Here is a 13814-nt window from a genome sequence, read left to right as displayed (position 1 = left end):
TTTTCCCCATTTATCAAAAAATCACTTATCAATTTTCAACTATGTTAGAGACACTGAAGTAGATGCACATATAAGGATTCGTAAAGTATAGATAACAATATATCAGCTGTCATTTCACTGGATTTGTCTGCTCTAAAAAATCAAATGTATTGTTCAGAAAACTTTATATCAATAACTTTTAAACAGAAAAGAAGACATGTCCAGAGAAGACTTTAAGGCAAAGTAGCATATACACAGACATCAATCTGTGTACAGCTCTTTGACAGAGATGGGACCAGAGGTGTGCACAAAAGGATGCACAATATCATTGTTAACCAGCCATCAGTAGAGAGATGACCAGTTAAAGAAAGTCTAGTGCATCCATCCTGCAGAATAGTATACAACCATTAAGAAGAAAGAGATGACACTGCAGTGCCATAATATGGAATGATCTGTAAGACATTAAATAGGAAAGCAAGGCTGGGGGTGGAATGCAGTGGTAGAGCACTCATCTAGCAGGTGAGGCCCTGGGTTCCTTCCAGAGCACCACTGCCAATAATGGATAAGTAGAAAATCAAAATGTTTAACAGCACACAGCATGCTATAAGACTATTTTATGTTATAACAACAGGTCTGGAAAGTCATGCATTTTTCCAAAGCCTTTTTGCTGTGCTAGGTCTATAAAGAAATTGAGGCCCTGGGGTACTTACAAGTATTTGGTTTTTCTGTTTTGTATATTCCCATATGGAATTTTTACAACAAACATGCATTTGAATTATCTTAATATTTTTTATTTCAAAATAATAAAGAGACAAAGAGTATAAAAAAGAAATATATAATAAGGGTCTCATTTTATTCTTTTACATATATTATCCAGTGTTCTCAACACCATGTGTTAAAAGGGTGTCTTTTCTTTAATGTATCTTTTGACATCTTGTCAGAGATCAGATGACTGTTCATGTGTGGATTTATCTCTGTGTCTTCTATGATATTCCACTGTGTACATGTCTGTTTTGATGCCAGTATCTGCTAACAATCATTTTATTCTCTATTTCTATGAGTTAAAATTGTAGACCTAAATTTAAACATAAAACTCTAAGACATTTATAAAAAATTGAATTGAACCCAGAGCCTCACATATGCTAGGCTAGTGGTCTGCCTCTGAATCACAGCCCCAGCCCTTGAAACAGTGATTTTTAAAAATTCAATACCAAACTATAATCAATGAAAGAAAATACTGGTAAATTGGGACTTTAAAAAAATTAAAAACTTGTAATAACATGGGAGGTTGAGGTAATAGGAGCACATGAGTCCAGAAGTTTAAAACAAGCCTGGGAAACATAGTGAGACCCATCTCAAATACTCAATCAATCAATAACTTATGCTCTGAAAAAGAAAATGTTAAGAGAATGAAGAAACAAACTACAGACTTGGAGAAGATATTTGAAAACCAAATATCTTATTAAGGCCTGCATCCAAAATATTAAAAAAAACTCCAAAAATATAATAATAAGAAAACAACCCAACTAGTAAATGGATTTAAAAAAAACCTGAAACTATTTTACCAAAGGAAATCTACACATGGAACAAAAGCTTATGAAAAACTACAGAATACCAGGTGTCATTAGGGATTTTCATAATAATGCCACTATGCCACAATTAAAATGACTAGTTTTTTTTTAAATGATAATATCAAATACCAGTAAGGATGTGAAGTAAAAGAACTTTGTGTTTGGTCAGAATGCAAAATGGTGCATTCACTTTGGAATACAATTCTGAAGTTTCTTGCAAAGATAAACATAGTTTTACTTTACAATCCATCAATTTCATGCCTAAATGTTTGTCCTAATGAGTCAAAAATTTATTCTCACACAAAAGCCTGCACGTGAATATTTATGGAAGGTTTGTTCATAATCACCAAAAATGGGAACCAGCTTAGATGTCTTTCAACTGGTTAATGTATGAACACATTGTACTTCATTCTTACAACAGAATATTATTCAGCAATAAAAATAATTGAGGTATCAATCCATAAAAAGACATGGAGGTATCATAAATGTATACTGGTAAATGAAAGATGGTTATCTGAAAATGCTATATACTTGAAAGTTCCACCTATATGATGTATGCATTCCTGGTCACTGGTGTGGTCAATGGTCACTCTGCTACCTCAGTTGCAGGGGGTAGAGATTCGGTATCAAATCAACCATAGACATCAGGAGCTCGAGAGAGCTGGCAGGTGACAACCTCAGTCGGCCTCCAGGCGTTTATTTTTGGAATGCATACAGCTCTTATAGGGTTCAGGTAGGGCGTGCCTGCCAATCACACATAAGCACCGTAACATCTATAAGCCAATCATCTTATGCCTAATGTAACAGCACTGTGAGGAAGCACTAAATATTGCTGTCGTGATGGAAGGCAGTCTGGAAGGGTCTTTGTCCCTAAGGGAGGGGGACTTTATGAGTTGGGGGATTTCATACCCTGAAGCACCTGACCCTCGGTTTCCTGACCTGGGAGTCTGGTAGCTTGGCAATGCTAACCTGAGGATGTGGTTTCACAGAGGGCTCTCGAAGCAGAGCGCCCTGTCCTGCAGGTGTTCCTCTCAGGCCTGTACAAGTGCAGGTTTTCCTAGTACTCTGAGCTGCTTGTAGCTACTAGTTTTGAACAGAAAGTTATTCCAACAATATGACATTTTGGAAAGGCAAATCTGTACAGAGAGTTAGAAAATCAATGGTTACCAGGAACTTAGGAAGAGAGGAGGGAAGAATGAATAGGTGAAGCATAGGGGCTTTTAGGGTGGTGAGTCCATTCTATTGAAAACTGTAGTGGTGGATATATATATCATTATATGTTTGTCAAAATCCACATAACTGTGTAACTCAGAGTGAAACAATATAAGTTATGGAGTACAGCTAATAATGTAGTGCCAATTTGGGGTCATTAATTGCAGCAAATATACCACACTAATGAAAAATAGAAAACTTAGGGGAAAGTATGTGGGTACATGTGGATACATGTCACTACATGTATTATCTATCTAACTAGTTTGTATTTATAAAGCTGTAATGAAAATTGTCCACTGATTATTTTTAAATCTGTAACAAAAAGATTACTAGAAAATATGTAAATAATTGAAGTAAATAACAGACATCTAAATAATCCATAAGACAAAACAAAATTAATAAGGAAATTAGAAAGTGTTTTCAAATCATGAAAAAGAAAACACATCATGTCAAAAATTGTGAGGTGCCATTAATGCACTACTCAATGAATGTTTATAGGACCATGTGCACCTGTCAGCAAAGAAGTGCTCTGAGCAGAGTTCTCAGTTTCTACCTTTACACTGCAGAAAATGAAAACAAACCAGAAATGAATGAAGTTAAAGAAAAAAAGAAATATCAGCATAGAAATTAATTAAATAAAACACTTTCAAAAATGGAGGAAATCTATAAAAACAAATTTGGCTCTTGAAGAAATATAGTAATCTTGATAAATCTCTAGAAGAATGACAAGGAAATTTAAAAATGGACACAAATAACCAATATCAAGAATGAGAAATATTTTATCTCTAAATATTCTACAGATATTAAAAGAAAAGCCAAGCACATGCTTGTAATCCCAGCGGCTCAGGAGACTGAAACAGGGGGATGGCAAGTTTGAGACCAACCGCTGTAACTCAATGAAGCCCTAAGCAACTTAGTAAGACCCTGTTTTGAAATAAAAACTGAAATGGACTAGGGATGTGACTCAGTGGTTAAGCGCCTCTGGGTTCAATATCCAGTTTACTCCTCTCAAAAAAAGAAAAGTTAAAAAGAAGTACCAGGAAATATTATGAATTACTTTATGACAATACATTTGATAACTATGATAAAATGAGTAAATTCTTCAAAAGTTATAAACAACAAAAGCTCACTCATGAAGAGAAATCCAATTTCAGAGGCAGCAATATTGAATTCCAATTATTAAAGGAAGATGTGATGCAATTCTACACAAAATTCTAAAGAAAGCTGAAGAAGAGGGACTGTTTTTCAGCTCATTTAATGAGCCCAGTATTTTCATTAAAAAAAAAATATAGGAAAGGGCATTACAAGAGAAGAATAGGACAAAATGAGATCCCTAATGAGTCCCACCCCCATGATCTTTTTTTTTAATATTTATTTTTTAGTTGTAATTGGACACAACACCTTTATTTTATTTATTTATTTTTATATGGTGCTGAGGATCAAACCCAGGGCCTTTCATGTGCTAGGCGAGCACTCTACTGCTTAGCCACAACTCCAGCCCTGATCTTTTCTTTTTTTACTGTTTCATTTATTTATTAATTTATTTTTAGTTGTCAATGAACCTTTATTTTATTTATTTATTTACATGTGGTGCTGAGAATCAAACCCAGTGCCTCACACATACCAGGCCAACATTCTACCACTGAGCCACAACCCCAGCTCCCTAATGAATGTGAATGCAAAAATTCTAAGCAAGACTTGGCAAAGAAAATTCAAGAATATATGAAAAGTTTAATTATTATTACAAAGTTTTACATAGAGATGCAATGTTAATTTGACATTCCAAAACTGATCAATATAATTTCCCATATTAATAATCTCAAATTATACATATATGTAATATATATATTCATAAAATGACCTCAATAAATGTAAAAATATATTTCATTATAACCCAATATCCATTTGTTTAAAAGTTTTAGCAAACTAGGAATTGAAGGAAAGTTCCTCAACCTGACACAGGGTATCTATTAAAAACATAGTCAGAAACACAGTACTTTGTGGCAAAAGACTGAATACTTAACCATATCCTCAGGAAAAAAAAAGGGTCATGTACATTCTATTTCTATTCAGTTTGCTACTAAAGGGTTTGTCAATGCACTCAGTGAAGAGGGAAAAAACAATACAAAGCATACAAATGGGAAAGAAAAATAATAAAATTAACATGATCAAAATCAGATTGAATCTTTTTTGTTATTGTAGTTTTTATACCTTTATTTTATTTATTTATGTTCATATGGTGCTGAGAATCAAACCCAGTGCCTCACACATGCTAGGTAAGCATTCTACCACTGAGCTACAAATGCAGTTCCTCAGATTAAGTCTTTTAAAAACTTCTAAAAGCAATAAGTGTATTTAGCAATGTTACAGGAATCAAGATCAACATACACATAAAAATCAATTTTACAATATGGTAGTAGTGAACTTTCATAAATAGGAATAAAAATTATGTCATTCAAGAAAGCATCAAAAATATAAAATATGTAGGGCTAACTTTTACAAAACACACACAAGATCTGTACATTGAAAACTGCAACACATGACTGACGGAAATTAAACATCTAAATAAATAGAAAAATAAACACAGCAGACGGTTGCAGGATTTACAAGCTGATTCTATAAATCACATAGAAAAGAAAAAGATTGAGAACACTTAAAACTACTATGGAAAAAAATTATATTGGAAAATTATACTCTTTGTTTTTGAAGCTTATTAAAAGGTAAATGCATTTTAGCAAAATGCATTTAGTGAAGGAATTGTGTTCAAAAGTACAATTGGTAGTACTGGAACAATGTGGTTTGTATTGAAAAAAAAGGGCAAAAAGTCAACCAACCAACCAAACAAACAAAAAATAATTAAAAATTTGACTCATACCTCAAACTTCTTACAGAAATTGGCTCAAAATAAATATTAAAGCTAAAACAATATTAATTCTAGAAGAAACATGGATTTTTTTGTGATCTTGAATTAAGCAAATATTTCTTATATAAGACTCCAAGATCATAAAACATAAAATAATGTAATTCCATAAATTGGAATTTAACAAAATTAATGATTCTGCTCTTTGGCAGAAGCATTTGATTAAGAGAATAAAAACAGTAGCCATGGACTGGAGAAAATACTTGCCAATAACAAAATTATATATGAAGAACTGTCAGAATCCAATAATAGGAATCAAACAACCTAATATTTTAAAAAGCTGCAAGGGATTTGAATAGACACTTTACAGAAGAAAATAAATAAAAATACATGTCAGCATTGAAAGGGTGCTTGGCCTCATAGTCAGGAGGAAAAGGCAAGCAAAATTCACAATGGATACAACTACAAACCTACTAGAATACCCAAGGTTTAAAGGAGTGATGGTTGTAAGAATTTATTGGCAATAAGCCTGAACTGGGAATAAGCAAAACTATAAACAAATTGTGAATTAAAGTAACTCCTCAGTAAAAAGATACATTAGAGTTAAGTGCAAGTACATGGATAAATCACAAAATAATGATGCAGGATGAAGGAAACCTGACTAAAATAATAATGCAACTTCCTGAAAACTTGCTCATGCTGAGAATGAAAACTAAAAAACCACCTAATCCCTGTGCTGGCCAGGCACCAAGGGGTGGGCTAAATATAGCCCTGCTCAGTGTACACATGAAAATTACCTGCCTTTAGTTTATATGAATTGTAACAGCTTCTGTGGTAACAACAGAGAAACAACTTAATTTGATCAACTACGTAGAATTCATTTTTCCTTTTTACATTGTTTGCTTATTTCTTATGTGGGCAGGAAGGCCATATGCAGCCAGCAGGGATCCAGGCATTTTCCTTGATTTGGTTGACCATACAAATCTATTTATTTTAAAAGTTCTCAAATTATACACTTGTAAAATATGTAGTTTATTGCCTGTCAATTACAACTCAAAAAATCTATTAGAAGTAAAATTTATGTTAAAAAAATGTAGGGTTGTGGTGTGGCTCAGTGGTAGAGAGCCTTCTCAGCTTGCAGGAGACCCTGAATTAGATACCAATATCATGGGGAGGGGGAAGTAAAAATACTAGGTTGTTACAGAACAAGGGCCCACTGTGGAACTAATGCAGCTAGGGCTGTCCTAGCTTCCAGGTTCTCATACCTGGTAAAAGGCATGAGTTTATTAGAAGGGCTAAGCAAAAGGAAAGAAGGAGACACTCTCAAGGGAGAGGGGGGTCTTCTCAGAGAGGAGAGGGACAGTATATACCTCTTAGCATCCAGTGTTATTGGGGTTCCCAGGGAAGTTTGCAGAGAGTCCTGCCAGGTCCACCTCTTGATGGCATCAGATTTCCAAGTCCTCACTCTGCATAGTCTTACCCCATGAAGGGGAGATTTAACATGCTAATCAATTCAAGGCAAATCTGGTCACTTTGATCCACTCTGACTGGTTCTAATTATCATATTTCTCTGACTCTGGAATCTGGCATGTGTAAAGTTTGTAACCACCCTTCCCAGGGTAACTTATGTTCTTCTTTTTGTCAAGGAGAAGCTTCTTTTGGGGCCTACATTTCTCTAGCAGGTAACAGGTTGTTTGCCCCAGACTATAACATATTCTAGTGACTTAAGCCAGGAAGAACTACAGATAAATTGCTTTTTAACACAAAGCATGTGGGGGTCAGCACAGGAGATCCTGTTTATAGAATTTTCCCTTTAACCTCATGTTCCCACCTCTCAAGTCTGTTACCTATCAAGCTGATGAGCACTACTGTTTTTCCTGAGTTTCAATTCCCAAAGTAATCTTGTTAAAAGGTACTTTTTCAGGGAAACATTCCCAGTTGTCTTCTTTGCTTTAAAAAAGACATTGAATTCATAAGCCACACTGAAATGGATCAGATAACTAATTCTGCTCATTCTTTGTGCCACGGGCACAATTGAAAGCAGGCCCAGCTAGGAAGAGTGAAGAGCAGGACTGCAGTTCAAAGCACCCTCCTTTACCCTTTCCCATGCTATCCAGGGACCTAGAACTCACCCAGAACATTTTTGTTTGGGGCCTGTCATTTCTTTAGCATATTAACAGGACACACATTAAGGTGTCTCTGAGGGAAGCAGTAATTCCTTCAAGCATACTGTGACATGCCTTAAGGAATGCCACAGACTCTCTTAGCCCAGATGCCCTGACAATGAAGCTGCTGTGCAAAAGCAAGTCCAACCCCCAGGAAAACCACCTTGTCCACTGAAAACAAAGTTTTCAGAATCATAACAGTCAGGGGAGACCATGAAACTCACTGAGTTAGCCAATGCCTTGGGAAGAAAATCAGCACAGTGTCTAGGAAACTCTCCTCTTTGGTATACAGGGGGGTGATGTGATAAAATACTTCAATTTAAGTCCATTAGGAAGCTAAATCCTGGTTATAGTTAAATCAATGGCATGAAGTCATGAGTTTAATTTTAGAAAATTATACCTTGAAAAAAGCAAATGTGAGCAGTCAATAGACCACATTATTTATGGAAAGTAAGGGCCACTTGAATGAACACAGCATGTCAGAAAACTGGTGCTTTTTTCAGTCAGCATAGCTCCTGTCTTTTTTCTAACTTCATTGCTTTCATAAGAGCCAACTCTGGTATCTATGTTGAGCTTCTGTATTAAAAATATAAAAATATGGAGGCTTGTGTTTGCTTTATAGCATCACACTTTCGGGATATGACCTTCCACAGGCAAGTCCAACTCTCTGTGGGTCCCTTTGATAACAAGACACCCAGCTGAAATTGAGAAAGACTGTCCTGGAAACTCAGAGCCTATGGATCTCCATTTCATGAAAGCTGAACCATGCACCCCATGCCCAGCCCTGGCTGTTCACACTGTGTGGGTAGAATGACCACCGCTGTCCACCCCTTGTCTCCCAGGAGGCTGCTCTCCCAGGAGGCTGCCTGTGCAGGGCTGCCACTGCCCCATCACTGCTTTTCCTCCTCCCCTGCCTCAGCCACTTCTTCACTAAGAGGTCTAATCTTTCTCTTTTGAAAGGACTGTTTCCTTTGCAATCAGTTTGCATTTCAGTTGCTCTGTTTCCTGGATTTTGTCATCATTTCACTATCAAAAAGAATGAATCAAACACTTGACCTGGTGTCAAGCAAAGCATAGCTGAGAAGAGAGGGATAACAAAAAGATACTTGTAAAATTTTTACTTCTATTTTTAATTGGTTTTATTTTTTAAATACATGACAGTGGAATACATCACAATTCTTATTAATATAGAACAACTTTTCATATCTCTGTATATAAAGTAGGTACACAACGATTCATGTCTTCATACATGTACTTTGGATAATGATGTCCATCACATTCCTCCACCATTGCTAACCCCTGCCCCCTCCCTTCCCTTCCCACCCTTCTGCCCTATCTAGTGTTAGTCAATTCCTCTCATGCTCCCTCTCCCTTTTGCATCTCAGACTCATCTAGTAATTGTAGGCTTGTGAAAATCAATTTTAGATTAGCAAGGACTGTTTGTTATTCCATTTAAAGGAATGGATTCTACTTAATGTTTTGACACAACTATGCCAGGTCCAAAGATGAATAAGACAACAATCCTGAATCCAGTCCATTTTATGTCAACTGACATAAACATGTGTGTTTCATAAGTATTCTAGATACAAACCAGGTGACATTTGGGGTACAATTAGGGAGAGATGCAGTGATGACATAAAGATCTAGAAAGACTAAGGGAATTTGAACTGTGCTTTCAGTTACTAATTTGAATTTGGAAAGTCAAAATCTGAGTAAGGAAACGAACCCCAAGTGGGGAATCAGCCTGCTTAAGAGCTGTGTGCCTGTTTCTCTTCTATGTTCAGAAATCACCATTACTTAGAGATGATCTCATTCTAGAGACTTATTTTTATAGAAAAATATTTTTAGAATATATTGAGGCTGTTTCTGAATTAGATTCCCTCAAAAAGGTCATCACCTTACTTTTGATTATTTTCACATGTGTGCCTACTTGAAGATATACAATAAAATATGATTTTCTTGATGTGGAACCAACTTATCTCCATTCCCAGCTCTATATAGTCCTGAGTGACCTTTCACCTTCTTCTCCACCTGCACAGCTCATGAGAAATGTGACCTAGAAGCAAGCTAAGCTCTGAGCAGGGAGCAGCAGGTGTACCATAGAGACAGAATGAGTTTGTTAAGGCTCACTGGATTTTCAGGGACATGTGCAGGGCATGGGGCATTCCCTTGCAACTTCCATTTTGCTTCCAAAATCACTGATGTTTTCTAACTAATGAAAGTTCCAAGGGTCATGGGTTCTCTGAGAGTTAAATACTGAAAGTGCCTTGGAGGGCAGGTTTGACCTGATAGACCACCAGCAGGTGCATATATGACTCTGGAGCTCTAGGCAAATCTGGAGCTGTGGAACTAAATTCAGACATTGTTTGCAAGTACAGGATTGTGGGGCACCAAGATATTAAACTCTACTGAAAGTTACAGGGTTATTGGAGATCAAGTAAATGGTGCATTCAGAGGCAAAGGAAGGAAGTTCAAGACCCGGGACTCACCCACAGAATATTTCAGCATTCAGAGAAAAGACAGCCAGGCAGACACTTGTCAGAGCAGCTGATGAAGGAAACCAGAGGAATGGAGATTCATGGAAACATTGAACTAATACACAGGCAGACAATGACCAGACCAGGTGTTAAAACATAACTCTCACCCACAGCCTGCAGCCACCTCCCCAGCCAATAGTCCCCTCTTAAGATACTCAGCCCTGGGAAGCAGCCTGCTGTAGGCCAGACTTGTAGAGATCAGACTTTTAACTCTAGCAACAAATCATGAGGGCAAGTAGTCACTTCTGTAACAGTTGGCTTCAAATGGCCAGAACTTCAATTTCCCTACATGTTGACCCTACTTCCAATGTAAGACCAACTAGAGAAGGCCAAATATGTACCCATAACCAAACACAGAAGATTCCAGTTAGATATCTGCAGCTCCCTGTAGCCAGCAGCCTCCATCAAGGTTCAGCAGAGCCTTTCCTTGACCACACAATGAAGCTCTCCCACACCTCTGGCTGCCCTTGAGTCTCCCTCAATGCAAGTGCTGGTGACTGACTCCCATGCTGTATCAAGCTCCAAATGAGTTTTTCAACAGGTTGGTCTTTATCTCCATGGCACCATGGGTTAAGGTGTCAGGTAGGGTTGAGTTTGGGGAGGCAAATCTCTGGAGGGAGAAAAGATAAGAAATTGATGGCACATTACAGAAAGAAATTCTACTTTGCATGAAGAAGTCTAACTTGAAGGAAAAGGGGAGGGGGGGGAACAAGAACTGCTGAAGAACAAAGTCTTAGGTCCAGCTTCTCCACAGGTGGACTAGTTGGGGTAGGGATACAAAGACCATGCATGGGAAGGATAGAATATATAGTTGAAAATCCAAATATTTTAAAAGAAGATTTTAGACATGGCTCCAAATCTGGTGATCATAATTCAGAGGTTGTGATGATGGCAGTGATGACTGACATGAAGCAGAAGGAAACTGACATGTTAGAAAATTGAAGCACACACAGGCAGTGTAGAAATAATGCTGGAACTCATAATTTAAACTGTTATGGGCTGTATAACAGATGTTGATCTCTATTCTGAGACTTAAAGGTACAGGAAATATGACAACATTTTGTTATATTTTCTATGAATCCGCTCACATTAGATGCCAGTTCTTCTGGGCCAGCTGGAAGAAGATGGTCCCTATTCATTCTCGTACCTCTCTCCACCTGACTCAGGCCAGGTTACAACAACATGCAAGGAACCTGCTGTGGTCAGTTCCAGTGGGTCCATCCCCACATGCAGGCGTTCTTGTTCCTTCTTGGACACTGCTGAACCTTTCACCACCAGGAGAATCCCCTGCCCTGGTCTCTGCACCTCCTTTCTCCACTAAGGCTCCAGAATTGCTGTTTAATGCTGGCTGCTGGCTTCTTCTGCATTAGACAGTCCAGACAAGGAATCACAAAGCTGGGCTACCAGAACAGATGAGAGAGGAGGGGAAAACGCAGAACAAAGAAGCAATATTTGATGTTACCATAAATTCTTCTGACAAAGTCAGGCTAATCCTGGTGTTTGATTATACATGGCATATTATGAATATAGTAAGCATACTCCAGAATGTAAATCGACATCTGTTGAAATAAGCTAGTAAGAGTTTTAAATGTCATTGTGGCTTTTCAGGCGATTGTACAAATATAAAACACAATAGTTACAGAATCAATATTATTATATATTTAATTCACTATTTTTATTTCAAGTGTCATCAGAGAAAAATTTTCTTTCCTACTAACAAATTAACAGAACAAAAGAAAAGGACATGTTATTTACTCTAAGCTTGTGTTCCACTTTAGTATCTAAAAATATTTATAACATACTCATTCAGTAGGAAAAAACCCTCCACAATGGGAAAAGACAGAGTTATAATTACAAAAACAAAAGGTGTTCTTATTGTGTTATTTTTATTGGCTAAATAAACATCTATAAAACAAGACATGGAAAAACAATTCCATTCTCAGGAGTCTTCAAATTCTCTCCTCACCTTTCCATATAGCTGGCGTTAAATCATCCTTATCTCTCTGTGTGATAATTGGACTCTGAGAATGTAAATTAAAGTCAGGCTGTGGGAATTTCATTGTTAATGGTGCCTCTGTTTTGGTTTTCTCTCTCTGCTGGTTTGCATGGGTGAATACCATGACAGGAAGAGCTGCCCCCTTGTCTCCAGGGTGTGGCTTTAGGGATTCTGACCCAAGCATTTGTTCCACTATGGGACATGGAAAAATCTAACTTCTCACCATCAAGTAGGACCATGACAGGAAAGACAATGATACCGAGGGGTTTTAAGCTGTGCTATTGTTTCCATGAATATAAACATTAATATCATGCCAATGTTTCTGGTGAATGACCTGGTAGGACTGTACAGAAAACAGGGCCCCTGAGGCTGGGGACAGTGGAGATGGCCAAGTTGACTCTGCAGACTACTTTTGGCCTTGCCTCTGGTACTTAAAATCAGTAACTGAATCTCTCAGAACCTGTTTTCTTTTTATTAGGAAACTTTAGCTTAACTAGACTTTTATTAATCATATTAGAACTATTTAGATTTCCCTTTGATTGAACAGATATTTTGTGTTGATTACACTAGTCCCAGTGGTTAGTGGTACAGTTTTTACCTGATATGATTCTTACCTGTTTTATTTTGGGAGATTTATTGGCCAATATAATATTTTATGGAGATTTTAATATTTCTTTAAAATGTAATTGGGGGTTAGCTCAGTAGTAGAGTCCTTGCCTGGCATGAGGGAATCCCTGAGTTTCATATCCAGCACCACAAAAAGCTAAACTAAATCATTATAATACAAATAATATTATGCATTATTAACATTGTTAATAATTAACATTGTTTATTATTATATTTAAAATACAGATATTAAACTAATATTGAAATACAAAAGAACATAATTAATGAAAGACTGTTAAGTTACTCTAGAATTCATGAATTAAAATGTATTTTTCCTCATAAGGAATTTGTGTATGTAATATATTGTTTCATTTGTTCTTGATTCTACAAAAGTTGTAATAATGAATGTCATCTGGCTCATTTTTTACTCAGCAATATTAGGATTAATATTTATTAGGATTTGTTCACTTTGTTGGGCAGATCTGTAGTATATTTGTCTCCACAGCTGTGTTATATTCCACTGAGAGAATATTCTACACTTTAATATCCATTTCTCATTTGTGGCATTTGGATGCATGCTCTTTTCACTGTCACCAGTGCTTTTTCATATGGCTCCCCATGTGCTTTGTGTATAGCAAGCATTTGTGACAATGGAGGGTATAGTAGAGTCTTACTCCATCTTCTCCTGTTTGACTGCTTTTCCATGTTTATGGTTTTAAGCCCCATCTCTCACTCCCTTTCTGACCCACATCTGGATGAATCCATGAGGAAGCAGCTGCTCCATCCCTTGGTACAGGTAGGAAATTCAAGGCACAGATGAAAAAATTCATACCAACCCCAGCCCAAGACTCCATGTAAACCCTAATTCTCTTTCCCCTTCCCTTAAGG

Source organism: Urocitellus parryii (genome assembly GCF_045843805.1).
Source record: "Urocitellus parryii isolate mUroPar1 chromosome 13 unlocalized genomic scaffold, mUroPar1.hap1 SUPER_13_unloc_8, whole genome shotgun sequence".
Classification (NCBI taxonomy): domain Eukaryota; kingdom Metazoa; phylum Chordata; class Mammalia; order Rodentia; family Sciuridae; genus Urocitellus; species Urocitellus parryii.
This window is presented reverse-complemented; position numbering follows the sequence as displayed.